General features: G+C 32.6%; 2 non-coding genes across 2 annotated transcripts; one reads left to right on the plus strand and one right to left on the minus strand.

The window, feature by feature from the left end:
- Window positions 1-2,436: 2,436 nt before the first annotated feature.
- Smp_tRNA_01530_Pseudo_TTG.1.1 lies at window positions 2,437-2,507 on the plus strand. Its single transcript has one exon. It is a non-coding gene (tRNA).
- Window positions 2,508-8,282: 5,775 nt separating this feature from the next.
- Smp_tRNA_02224_Gln_TTG.1.1 lies at window positions 8,283-8,348 on the minus strand. The gene has a single exon. It is a non-coding gene (tRNA).
- Window positions 8,349-15,378: the final 7,030 nt, after the last annotated feature.

Below are 15,378 nucleotides of genomic sequence, written 5' to 3' on the forward strand. Positions count from 1 at the left end.
GATGATTGATGTGAGTACAATGGGCATGTTAATAGCTCACAGACGGTGGTTATCTTCAGAGAGGTAGTGCACTTAAGACCGCGCGGTCTCTAGGGATTTGTAGCCCTCATGAAAAGGATGGGTGGCAACTTGAACGGTTTGTCCAAGACATTATTTTATATGATGTGCATGTAATGGGCGTGGATTCGTTTACAAGGGGTAAATGGCATAAGTATATGCTACACTTTGGGACTGAATAAAATTATAAGATAATATAAGAAAAGATAGTAAATGTGTTTTCTGTTCGTATACAGTCGGAAGGTTGTATTTTCACATCTTTTTTTTCAGTCAACAATCTTAATTTGAGGATCAAAACATCGATATTTGTCGTATGTTGATTGTAAAAATGAAATTATCATCAGTCCAAATTTATAGTTTTATAATTGTTCATCCCTTTGTTACTTCAATACTTTCTATACACTGCTTGTTGTATTTTATTCAGTCTATTTATTAAGGTTAAAAAAATTACTTACCCTGAGGTGTATTGATGGAAAAAAACCCTCCTAGTTCCTATTCAGAATGCAAAATCACCAAGTGTGTTTGATTTGATCAAAGTTTTAATTCTGAAGCAAGATGGTTATGATTAGTACAGTTTATAGGTGGATAAATACTGAAATAAGATACTACATATTGATATTTCTAATTCAAATAGTGAGTGGTGAATTGAAGACAGTAATCAATCGTGGAATACAATCTTTGTAAAGGTCTAGTTGAATAGATAAATCACCGGTCAAGTCCGTCATCTGACTTGTAACGAATGTGTAATTAATATACTTAGCGATCAAATATAATCTGTACTTTTCTAGTTCTTAAATCATAACTCCTAGAAGTCACCTACATTATTTGTTTTGGCATATCCCCAGTATTGTTAAGAAAAATAAGTTAATGTATTTCTGGAGAGATCAACTCACAATTCGGAAGAGTTGCAAAATAGTAAATACCCGCTAAATTTTTCAATATTATGTTGTGTAACTTTTACGAACAATGTGTTCAAAATTCTAAACGTGGTCGTGTTTAGATACATCTGAGGAGTTCAACACTAGGAAGATATAGCTATCCAGCCTTCACTAGTTTTAAATGGTTTTCTAGCTCAATTAAGTTTACGAAATATGCTGTTTTAAAATTGTTTATTCTTCATAAACCTTTCATACTAACATACCTACATTTCAGGATGGCTGTGTTTATTTTCATTATGTTCTTAAGAATGGTGATAGTCTAACTAGTTATTTTAGTTCATGAATTTACATAAAATATGAATAAAGCTTACAATGTCTACTACTTAATAGATTTAGGTAATAATACACATAATCTTTTATAGGTTCTAACAGTTTCTGTTGAGTGAAAATTTTATAGACGTTAAGCGATATTCAAAACGATTTAGGCTGTTTTTGGGAATGTTCAAACTATAGATTAATTAAATAAGGATGATTCAATCGAAAAAGTGAATCCGATGGAAAGCAAAATTTTCAGACTAAAGTAGGAAGAAAAATTTTGAACAAAACATACTCTTACAACTTTTTTATCTGCGTAAAATTCATTCGCTTATTGTTAACAACATGAACTGATCTTAGACAACTACTGAAAACCAAAAAGTACTGAAGAGCTGTTCCGTTAGACTATGGGACTCCTCAGCTGTGCGTTTAATACAATTGTTATATACTACTTATTTGGATATAAGTAGCCTACACCACAGTTGGTGGTCTATACTCTTCTATGAGCCAAAACAGGCCTAAGTAAGTAGTGATAAATTGACAAAAATGGATAAGCATGATAACTACTTTTATTTTGTAACTTCGTATTTTGCAATAGGTTCATAAACTTTACTTAGTCAAAGTCTAAAAGCTTTTGTTTGTACATTAAAGAGGGGAGTTAAACCAATTATTTAAGAAGCATTGCAAGATTTAATGTTATTACCAGAAGTTTATTACAATTGTTTACTTCATATATCAATATCAGAGATCGGAGAGATGTTTGTATTCACATTAATAAAATAAGTGGTGAATAAGACATTTTTTACCAATCAATCATATGTTATCAGTGTGCGATAACTTTAGATTGAGCTGAATGACGTTGTTTTTCATCAGTTTTTCTTATATTCCAACTGATGCCTTAACTGTCTAATATTTTTATTTCACATAAACAAACTATCATACTAAATTCACTTAGTATTGTTTCTTTGGATCTTCCCAATGATGTTTAGGACTGCAACTGGTCAGTCTGTAATTGGCATATGTACATACTGTGCGTATTGCCTCGGTATAGCCTTAATTCATAAGCATTTTAAGCAAAGATGGATAGTGGCTAGCAGGATAATCCAGGACGTGCGTTTCAGTCCTAAACATCAATCGGAAGATTAAAACAAACTTCACCCCATTGCACAAGCAAGTGGCTATCAGAACTCAGTGGCCGAGTGGATAACGCGATGGCATTTGAAGCGAAAGGTACTGTGTTCGAGTCCCAGAGTGAATATCAACTCTGAAATGCAGGCACATCGAACTGACGAGTCCCAAATATGTTGAAACGCGTGTGTTGGACTCCACTGCTAGCCACTATCCATATTTACATATATTATTTGCTATATTTATCCTGAATATTCATTTTTCTTAACATTATTGCTTAGAATATACTAAAGATATGTTAGTTTGTCAGTCATAAAATCGTGATAATTGTCTGTGACTGTCGTGTTGCAGACTCATGATATAATTTTACCAGATATGGGAGAGGACAAACCAGATTCCAGTTGAAGAGGAAATTAGGAAAAGACGTTGGAAGTAGGTCGGACATACATTAAGGAAATCAGCAAACTGCATCACGAGACAAGCCCTTACTTGGAATTCGGAAGGGAAGCGGAAAAGAGGAAGGCCAAAGAACACATTGCGCCGGGAGATTGAAGCAGATATGAAAAGGATGAATGTTAACTGGAAAGAACTGGAAAGGATTGCCCAGGACAGGGTTGAAAGAAGAAAACTGGTGGGTGGCCTATACTCCTCAACGAGGGGTAACAGGCATAAGTAAGTAAGTAAGTATGTAAGATATTCGTCGTTCCCATGATTCATTTATTTCTAATGAAACTATTTACAGATATGTGGAAGATATATCTAGTGCACCAAATCCTGATCAGTACTCTAATTTTATTTTATCGGATGTGGTTTCATTTTTTATAGTGAAATATTTGTTAAATGTGGGGAACACGTTCTAAATGAGTTAAAATCTGATTACAGTCTTTATAGTATCTCATCAGATTTTATTTGTCCTCTCGATGGATTTGTGTTTTTTGATATTCCTAATGAATGCAACAAATATGTTCCGGATGAGTCAAATTCTAGTCACATTTTTGATGCTTTGTATCAGATGTTTGATATTCTCACAACCACTTAGAGGAAATAGCAAGTTTTACGAAAGCAATCAGAGAACCACTTTACCCAGGTATGAAGTTAGGACAGGCATAAAATCCAAATCATGTCCAAGATTATCCTAATGAGTATGAGGCAGATGCATATTTTCTGCTCTATTGTCTTGCAGGTGAATCAAGCTTAGATGAATCACATGTGTTAATTGCACATATCAATCCATATTTAACTGATAACAGGAACGATGGCCTTGTATATTCTAACGTGATAGGTAAAAGGAACATGTATCATATGTCAGTCTGTATCCCCGAATATTTACTTATAATAATCGAATTGTGAGGTATGAGAAGATAATGCAAATTGAAAGCGTTAAATTGTTTATAACATTGTGACATAAGGACCCTACATTATTTCGTGCAAGAGGACAGTGTTAGAAAGTTTATGATTAAAATTCTAGATATCAGGGATTTCAGTACACAACCAACATGTTGATCATATGCAATTCCAGGACCCAGATGAGTCCTTTCAAATCTCAATTGTTAATTCTAATACTAACGAGTATATTCTAGATCGTACAGAGTGTTAATCCAATACACAGTCAGGCAGACCCATAATGAACCTGAAGAGAAGAGGTTTTATTTAAGATGTTACAGTAATGGTACTTGTACTGATTGATGATTCTTTTTTATTATAATTTTTTTTCTAAATTACTTTAGTAAATCATTCAATAATCGATAAAAATTACATAAATGAAAAATTTTTTCTTCTAGTGTATCAAACTTTGTAATGAATTTATATGAAAACTAATCTTATATTACTGAAATTTATACTTAAGTAGGAATAATTTTACCCTATAGTCGCAAACATTAATGAAATTCTACAAGTCAGATTGAAAATGCAACCACTGGTCTAGGTGGTTCAACATCGTATTCACTGTGTTTTGATCACTATCTAATTCTAGTCAGAAAGTTTCTATGCGGTTGTTTGGAGTGAACAAAAAACTAGATGACACCTAAATAGGACGTATCAACAATAAAATTTGAGCTGGTGCAACTCATGGTTACAAGACTTAATCCTAAATACACCACGATTTTTATTTATTTGGCTGAATGGCTCAGATTCTAATTCAACTCCGAAAATCAGTTCTCATTAGGTCTCATGAACATCTGAATGATAAGTACAATGATAAATTAAACTTAAATGGAGTAGTGAACAAGATATGATTGGGACTCGATGGTGCATGAGTAAAAATAATATATGAAAATGATTTCTATACATAAACTCTTCACATTTTATTAAGCATATTCAAGAAAAAACCACTAATCCATAGATCTAGTGAGGCATTTGATAAGAAGCCTGGTGTTTGTCCTGTAATTAACATAATTTTGAATAGATATGGGTTTTTGTGATTGATGGATTGACCCGATTTTTGAACTCAGTCTTTCTTTCAAATTTTGAAAGGGTTTTGTAGTTTCGCTCCATTCATGTTACATTCCTCCAAATTAAAAATGTGTGACAAAATTACAAAGATTATGCAATGAGAATATGGATAGTTGCATCTTGATACTATATCCCAAGTTACAGATAAAGCTAAATGTAGACATCAGAGTTCGCCTCTGATATCTGCAAAAGATCCTCATGTTAATAAGTCTTATATTTAATGGTTTTGTTGATAGATATTGACATTTTATAGAAAATCACATGACGAAATTAGTATGGAACATATATTAGTAAGTAACTCGAAATAAAATTATGCAACATTTCGAATTAAATTCAGTGAATGCAGTTTACGAAGGGTTTTGGATTGTAGTTGTATCTAAAATGATAATAATCTGATGATATTCTACTAAATTATAGTAGTGTTAAAATAAGCCCTAATGGTAAACTGAAAAAACGAGTTCAACTAAATTTCACTACTTATTAGTAGTCTAAACATAATAGTAAAATTAATTGATTTTGTCAACTGTTACCAGAAAAAATTAAAATAACCCATTTTGTCATCGAATAAAAATAAAGGGAATTCATTGAAGAAACTTTTCTTTCCGACGAAATCATTTACTTAAGCTGAAAATTCTCGTTTATAGTTAAATGGAAAGCATATGTCTACAGAAGGATAGAAAAGATTGCACCATAAATTGATTCGAGACTCTTATTATCAAATGAAGTCACTCAATAATCAAGAGATAAGAAAAGACTCTAAAGATGAAAATAATTTACGGATCAGATAATTTTCAATGAAGTCACGGAAACGCACTACTAAAGGGAATTAGGACCTGGAAAGGATGAGAGGTTGAACGTATCGTTTTTGCACGCAGAGTTTGGGCTTGGGTTGATGGATTGTCAATGCCTCAGGAGTACATAAGATTTTGATTCGACTTCCTTTCGATAAAATTTCTTTGACTGTGTAGATTGTTTTGGAAGACTTTTTTGAAACGATGTCTCCATAGTTGATGAAATGCTCCTGTATTGAACTAGTAATTGTTTTCTATTCTTCTTTTAAAAGAAATGTCGTGTAGTGTTTCTCGATGAGTTTGGAAAGTGATCGCTTTGTAAGGCCAATGTAACCTGCCCCACATGAGCGAGTAAATTTATAGATACACTTTGATGTGGTCCAAAGCAAAAATTTATCCTTAACACATCCGTGAATGGAAGGCTGACTTGAGAGAACAATTCAGAGCTTAGCTGAATAGAACGTTTATTCAAGGCTTTTGAAATCCGTTTATTTAAGATTTCAGCAGCCGTATCTCTTTTATACTTCATATTCATAAAAAGAGTTTTCCTTTGTACTGTTGGTGCTTTTTCCGTTTGATGTCTAGGTTTCAAGTTACTATTGTCGAATATACAGCTTAAGTAAATGATTTCGTCGAAAAGGAAATTTTTCTTCGCTTAATCCTGTTTATTTTAAAGAAAATTAGTTTACCAGACTGTAGCTAAGGTTATTTTGAACATTGTATAACTAAACTTTGAAACAATTCAGTTTCTTAATCTGAACGTATTTTAGCTGGTCGATTAGTTTTATTGTCAGAATACGACAGAACTACATTTAATTCATACTGACAAAATTTTAACGTAGGATTTCAATTTATTCAATCAAGTTAGTAGTTAATTGGAAACATTTCACAGAGAAACAAAATGAGATAGAGCGATAGTATTGAACTGCAAGGTTCGATGATGGCAAAACGTTCCTAAATTATTCCATATATGATTGTAATCAAATTTAACAGGAAAGGTTTTCATTATGAGCTTATTTTATTACACCAAATTTCTTCTTAAATATGAATCACAGTAATTTATAATGGAAAATCTAGTCATAGGACAAGTAGTTGGTAAATATTTATCAAATTAGATTTGTATAAGTCTAGTAGAAAAAATATATGACTACTCGAAAGTTTAATTCTATTTCCAAGTTGCTTGACCTCTATCTTTTTCCTATTTCCATTAACAGATATGTATTAAACTCAATGATCTATTATAAACAGCCATGTCTTCAAAGTTTCATATTGAGATGAACTAACAATAATTCAAATTTCACTTTCAAGTGGTTTCCAAATGAAGTCGGATTTATAAAAGTTGGGAAATTCTGGAGGGATTCTAGTGAAATATTAGTGTTAAAGATTTAGTCTGGACTTCACATGATACATAGTTACAAGTATTTACGTTTGTTATACATTTCCAAAGTATGGTCATTTATGAGTAAACTATGTAATATAGTGTATTTCAAATGTATGTATGCATATTGTGTATTATACTTACGAATTATATTTTTTTTATTTTGAGTATTACGTAGTATATAAGACTGAGTGAAGCTTCATTCTATTGTTGATATTTATACTGAGACCCAAACTCAGTACCCATTACATTATGTGACATGATGTCATACATTATGCATGTGAGTGAAGATATCTAATAACTCCTTCACTAGGCACAATATTCATTATTCGTTACATTTGTGTTTTCCCATTGTTGATGTTTATTGTTGAATTTTATAAGTCTATGTTAGAATGTTGACTCCTTGAACGAATGTTTTCCTTTACTGCTTGCTACCCTTGTGCAACTGTGATACTCAGCTTTTAATCCACCAGGGAGCATCAGTTTTTTGTGGCCCTACATCTGAATCCAGTTAGATTGATTGTTATCGAAACATACATATCATCAATCCTCGTATAAAATTATTGACTTAATTTGCTTGAGTGTATAAAAGAATAAAATAAGTCCAATTCGAGAATGGTTGTTTGAATACATATATCTGTACACTCATTGATCTGGAGAGACACTTTAAGAGACGAAGCGAAATGAAACGCGGTGTAGAAGGCATGTGAGCCAACTCGATTTAATCAAGCGTTAATCAATATTTATAGCCAGATAAAATCAAGTTGCAGACATGTAATGAATATGATAGGAAGTGTACACACGCATACGCTCATATAAAATAGTCAAGGTTGATAAGTGAATGATTCACACGTTCAAAGTGTGATTCAAGAAGGATGAATAAATTGACCTCTCTAGTAGCTGGAATAAACTGTGTAGGCTCAACATGGTAACCGACACTACAAATTCTCTTAAGATTTCAAGTACAATTTCATGATGAATGTCAACAATATAACTTGGATATGTGATGTTTCAATAGATCGAAAATAACTCTCCTTTATGTAATTACATAATACATGATTCACTTAGTATTGTTTGGTTGAATCTTCCCATTCATGTTTTTAGGACGGCAACTGGTCAGTCTCTAATTGGCATATGTGCATACTGTGCGTATTGCCTCAATATAGCCTTAATTCACGAGCATTTTAAGCAAAGATGGATAGTGGCTAGCAGTGGAATTCAGGACGCGCGTTTCGTCCTATTTGGGACTCGTCACCTGGATGTACCTACATCTCAGAGTTGATGTTCACTCTGGGACTCGAACCCAGTACCCTCGCTTCAAACGCCATCGCGTTATCCACTCGGCCACTGAGTCCTGATAGCCACTTACTTGTGCGATGGGGTGAAGTTTAAATTCATTCAGTATTGTTTGTTTGTTTGAATCTTCCCATCGATTTGTTAGGACTGCAACTGGTCAGTCTCTAATTGGCATATGTGCATACTGTGAGTATTGCCTCAATATAGCCTTAATTCACAAGCATGATAAGCAAAGATGGATAGTGGCTATCAGGATTCAGTAGCTGAGTGGATAACGCGATGGCATTTGCAGCGAATGATACTGTGTTCGAGTCCCAGAGTGAACATCAACTCTGAGATGCAGGTACATCCAGGTGACGAGTTCCAAATAGGACGAAAAGCGCGTCTTGAATTTCACTGCTAGCCACTAACCATCTTTGCTTATAATAGATGATTACACATTACATGTATATATATATATATTTATCAGCTTTTAAAATAGATTTAAAAGTCTATACAATAAATAAACAAACAGGTGAATTCACCTGATCACTTTATTCATAATAAATTTGAATTTAATTATTATATAATTAGTTGATTGATAGATATCTGAAAATTTAAGTGAAAGTTTGTCTTTTTTCACAATAGAACCTTCTTGAATAATAATAATAACAGTAATAATAATAGTGATGATAATAGTAATAGTGATAATGATAGTAATGGTAATAATAATAATAATAGTAAAGAAACACTTTAAATGATTGACAAAACTTTTGTAAACAAAATTACATGATGTTTATCATTGAAATTGTTTTGTTGAAAAGAGAACAAATCTTGATGACTAATATCATTTAATGATAACAATATTAAAGAAAATGTTTGTTTTTTTTTATTTATTTAGTTTACATTTGTTTGTTATATCAGTATATTCAGGTTCTTTTTTCTTGCCATCTTAACTGAACTTTGTACTATGATTGTATAGAAATAGCTTTATGTGTTAAATCACCAATCGAATTACATATGACGGAGAAGCTTTGGAGGATGTGATAACCTTTACATATCTGGGCAACATCATCGATGAACATGATGGATCTGATGCAGATGTGAAGGCGAGGATCGGCAAAGCAAGAACAGAATATTTAAAACTGAAGAACATCTAGAACTCAAAACAATTGTCAACCAATACCAAAGTCATAATTTTCAATACAAATGTCAAGACAGTTCTACTGTATGGGGCGGAAACCTGGAGAATTACGAAAGCCGTCATCCAGAAGATAAAGTATTTATTAACAGTTGTTTACGCAAAATAATTCAGATCCGTTGTCCAGACACTATCAGCAACAAGTTACTGTGAGAGACAACATACCAGATTCCATCCATTGGAGGAAGAATTCAGGATGAAGCGCTGGAAGTGGATAGGGCACACATTGAGGAAATCACCCAACTGCATCACAAGGCAAGCCCTCACATGGAATCCTGAAGGCCAAAGGAGACGAGGAAGATGAAATAACACATTACGCCGAGAAATGGAGACAGACATGAGAAGAATGAACGAAAATTGGATAGAACTATGCTCCATTGGGAGTAACAGGCGTAAGTAAGTAAATAACATGGTAAATCAAATTGTCTTGTGATGTATACTACTTATATCTGTCGATATACGTAGTATGTAATATCAATGACTAAAACAATAGACTGCTAAGTAGATTGGATTGGAGAAAACAGAAAGGAGAAGAGAAAGAAATTGTAAATTGGAAGAAATAGATAAAATATGAAGGACAGTTGATGGAAGTGTTGTGAATGAAGTATTTAGTGTATGATTCTGATATTCTGCCAAGATATTCTGTAATTTTGTATGAAATAATAAACTAGTTGTCCCCACCTGTATACTCGTCCACTATAAAACAAGTACATGTGTTTAAGATGATGGAGAAGATTTACAGCTGAGATCAATATTTTTGATGGAGCTTTGTTCTATGAGCTGAATGATTTGTACGTGGAGCTTTCATCGTTATTCTGAAGGACATCAGCTGATAATATCATTCAGAATAAGGATGAAAGCTGCACAACCAAATCATCCAGCTCAGAAGACGAAACTCCACCACAATAGTACATGTATGCAATATACTGAGTACAGTGTTGTGAACTTATTTTAGAAGGGAGTGGACTGAAAGCGGTAACTTAATCAAATGTGACTCAGAATTAACAATGTTTTGTAATCAGACAATATTCTCATGCAATTAAAAAAGCACTTTATTTATAAACAACTTTACGGGCAAGTTATGTAATATTTTTATGGAAAGGATTTCAAACTTACATTCTTTCTATGTAATAGATTGTGTTTAAGTAATGAAATATGTGTATTTTTTATCTGCCTAAATTGTCATAATTCTCAAGTCTAACATCAAGTACCACAGACTAAGATAATTAATTCACAGCATTTGGGGATTTTATAGCTATCAGCTTATTGCAGTTAAATAGAGTGAAACCAAATAGAAGTCCTTAATCGGTGATGATATTCGAACTGCTGAAAACCTTTGAGATGTCACACCCAATCAATTGGTCATTGTCAGTATAAAACGTAATTTTTAAAAACACCAATCCTAATTGAATACTTCACACCTAGAAAGGAATATAACAAAAAAAACTGAAGGAAACGAAAACAACTATATCAATTATGTTGAAAAACTAATTATAGAAAATATGGTTCAAATTAAACCAATTATTTGACCTATGAATATCCCTAAACTATCATAGTTGTTCATTTTGAGAGGATATAACAAATCTGTGCTTTTTTCTTGATACATTATCTAATGACTTCTTCGCTGATATTTTCTATCAACTATATAGAGTGAACCACAGAGACGGCATTTCTTTATTATTTATATTTCTGTGACCAGTATTACTCACAATCATTAAATAATGTTATTATAAGAAGGGGCTTTTGTGAAAATTTCAGTAATTTTATATTTGAAATCTTCAGTCAATTGAAGCTAAACCACCATGGAAAACTTGGATGGAAGCACTGGACGGCCGTTTCGTCCTATTGTGGCACTACTCAGCAGTGCGCATCCACGATCCTGCCTCGTGAGATTCGAACCCAAGACTTATCAGTCTCGCGCCCGAGCACTTAACCGATAGACCACTGAGCCCGCATCCATTGGTGTTAATGTTTATTTTCAACCGATCCACGAAGTTGAGCAACCGTTACTATCTCACAACAGACCTGGTTGAACTACATTGGTCACTGCTTCTCACTAGAACTCCAGGAAATATCTCTTGATGTCAGTCACCATTGAGCATATGATTATTATCAGAAGGCGCTTTTGTGGACATTTCAGTAATTTTATAGTTGAAATCATGAGTGTATTGAAGCTAGACCACTATGGTTTTAGATCAGTCATAAATGAAATTTTCATAGATATCCTTTAAACAGTATGAAACCTTACTTTATTCTAACTAAATACGTTGCATAATAGTAAACATCAAAATCAAACGGAGCATTAAAACAGGCGATATTGAAAAAAAGAATATCAAGATTCTGCAGGAATATACTTTATTTTCCCTCAAGGAAACAATTTCATAATTTAAATGATCATATGGGTAAAAATAATTTTTTGCTTAAATTCACTTAGTATTGTTTGTTTCAATTGTCCCATTGATGCTTAGGACTGCAACTGGTCAATCTCTTATTGGCTATATATGCATACTGTGCTTAGTGCCCGATATAACCTTAATCCACAAGCATTGTAAGCAAAGATGGATAGTGGTTAGAAGTGGAATACAGGACGCGTGTTTCGTTTTATTTGGGACTCGTCAGATGAATGTACCTGTATCTCAGAGTTGATCTTCACTCTGGGACTCGAACTCACTGCCATTCGCTTCAAACTCCATCGCATTATCCACTCAGCTACTGATTCCTGATAGCCACTTGCTTGTGCAATGGGGTGAAGTTTCAACTCAATTAGAATTGTATGTTTGAATTTTTCGATTGATGTTTAGGACTGCAAATAGTCAATCTCTTATTGGCCATATATGCATACTGTGCTTATTGCCTCGATATAGCCTTAATTCACAAACCACTATCCATCTTTTCTTATAAATTTTTTGTTGTTTATTTTCATAATCCCCTTAATTATTTTTTTGGTAATGAACAATCCATTAGACAAAATAATGAATTTCCTGTTTTTCATTATTATTATCTATCCCTATTCGTTTCAATCAAATAATCTTAATGGATGGTAAAATACATAAAGATATAATATTGGGATTAAATATATTTCATTTTAATTATACATTTATACATGGATAATTTAATTACATACAAAGATAATTAAATACTGTTTACATGAGTTATTTACAAAATATATGAAAGATATAAATCAATTTTCTTCTATAAGGTGGATAGTTTGGTCGTGGAGCTTTCATCGATCTTCTGAAGGACATCGTCGGTACAAACTTCTATCAAACCATTCAGCTCAAAGAAAAAGAACTCCATCAAAATCATTCACTTAAGCTATAAATCTTTTCCATCATCTCACTAATCAGTTTATCAAGAGATAGATATTGTAATGCTTATAATGAAACATTTCAATTAATGACATTGTGATTACTATGAAACGTAATATACTACTGTATGTGTACAAGATAATTCATATGTTTTACAAGATACAGAAAATATTTGTAAATTTATAATCAAGATGTTTGTTCAAAATGGTTGACAGTGTCATAAATAGACATTCTGTATTCGTTTATCATTGGAGATGTTGAGGTTCAAAATTTACTAGTAGATGAAATGTATTGTTAAATAAGTTTTAGATTAAAGATCCTTATGAACATTAATGTATGCGAATTCTCAAGTTTATCTGTTACTGAAACGAGTTATCTGTAGGTTAATTTGAATTGTTAATAAGAAGCTGGGACTTGTGAAGCCAAACAACTTGAGATAGAGAGCAATCACATAATGATGATATTGATGATGCATTGAATAAATAGCCGCTGTATATCGTGAAATGACTGGAGTTAGATTTTCAGACCATTTAACAGTAACTCTCGGGTCATAAGTCCCAGAATTTCTCAGTTAGTACCCTGATGAAAATATGGAATTGTGATAGTAAGGAGTTCCATGGGATGGGATGAAAAAGTAATTCAATGGTTCGTAGTTTTCAACCAAATCCAGTTGATGATGTCATATTTTAAGTTTTAAGGTTATTCATTCATGCTCTCTTGAAAAATTGAATATGAAACTACCGGAGTTTGTGATTAAAGAAATGTTTCAACAAAGAAGCACTATTTAGCCCATTCCTCTGTAACATTTCTACTTAAAAAGGTTACACTAACATAACTATCAGAGAAGTCAGTTGTCGTTTAATTTTGCTGAAATAAATTGTTTTATTAATTATATTGAGCGAAAAATCGCACCGCTAAATTTTTAAAATACTGTTGTTTCCTTTAAACTCAATGTCCATAATATTTTATCGACTGAGAGTGGACCTGTTATAACTTGTGGCCTTGTGCCTTATTATTATACAACGTAATGAAACCGCCAATTAGAGACTAGTGAATTATCGATCGGACTGTACGAGCAGTTTAGAGTCTTTATCGAACCTTCCCTTTGCCTAGCCCTGCCTGTTAGAGTCCAGAACACCAACAACAGCCTCTACGATATGAATCATGTATTTCAAATATACTGGGTTTATATATAAACCAGACAGACCAAATCACACCATAAAATAGAACATAACATTTGTACAATATCTAGTCAAAAATGACTGTGAATTTGTGGGACTGTAATTAGTAGACTGGACATAACTCAAGAATGATAAATCGTATAATAATAGTCTACGAGTGAAAATGAAGCTTATAATAGGAGGGACATGAATATGTATAGTTTGGCTACCTAATAATTATACAATAAATATATATATGTATATATATATATATATCCTACTGGTGCATAAATAGTTCTCAAAAGTTACCATTCGTAATTCTCGTCGAGATATAACAGGACCAAAGATTAAATGACATTAGCCTTGATGTTAAAAAAGCAAACTGTGTACTTTAAATGTATACCTTACAGTAATGATTTAGTAAGCAATAAATATACTTTGTTACTCTCTCTCTCTCTGAATATATATGACAACCCTATAATTAGTCTTAAATAATTAGGTAAATTTGTCTATTGCGTGTTTAATAAACATCGAGATTGAAAGTAGTTGACAGTATTCTACGCATAATGATGACATTTGTCTTACAAAGTTAATAAAGTGGAGAAAGTATATTAGTCCCACAACTATTCAAATATCAGAATTTATTTTCCACGAAAAAACAAAAAAAAATTCTCAAGACGTATGGGAAGATCTTTTTAAATATGTTCATTTACTTTAATATTCAATATATCTATTTAGAATGAAAATACTCAACATTAAGCTAGTTAATTGCATTGAAATGTAAAGTCTGAAATAGTAATGTGGTGTGGTCTACTTATATCCATATAAGTAGTATATGGTGATGGTCAGACATAGAATGTATTTTAGCAAAAAATCGATAAGGAAAAAAACAGGAATGAAGCGCAATCGGTATGAAAATGTATGAACAATGAAATCAGAGAAGATGGACTGATATTTGCAGAAGAAACAGTTAAGATCGAGACAATTGATTGTTATTTTGCAAATTAACTGTTGACTGTATGGTTATCAGAATTTAGTGTAACAGTCTATAATTTGTGCTCAAATGCATTCGAATTTCCCCACTATTGTTCTTGTTCATTACAGTAACATCTAATAACTGCATCATAAATCAATGATAAGAAATAGCATTTTTAGTAAAAACATATATCATTTGAATTCACTTAGTATTGTTTGTTTGAATCTTCCCAATCATGTTAAGGAGTGCAACTGGTCAGTCTCTTAATGGCATATGTGCATCCTGTGCGAACTGTTTCGATATTGTCATAAACTCACAAGCATTATAAGCAAATATGGATAGTGGTTAGCAGTGGAATCCAAGACGCGCGTTTCGTCCTATTTTCACCCGTCAGCTGGATGTCCCTGCATCTCAGATTTGATGTTCACTCTGGATTCCAGTGTTAGCCACTATCCATATT

The sequence above is a fragment of the Schistosoma mansoni genome (genome assembly GCF_000237925.1).
Source record: "Schistosoma mansoni, WGS project CABG00000000 data, chromosome 3 unplaced supercontig 0044, strain Puerto Rico, whole genome shotgun sequence".
Classification (NCBI taxonomy): domain Eukaryota; kingdom Metazoa; phylum Platyhelminthes; class Trematoda; order Strigeidida; family Schistosomatidae; genus Schistosoma; species Schistosoma mansoni.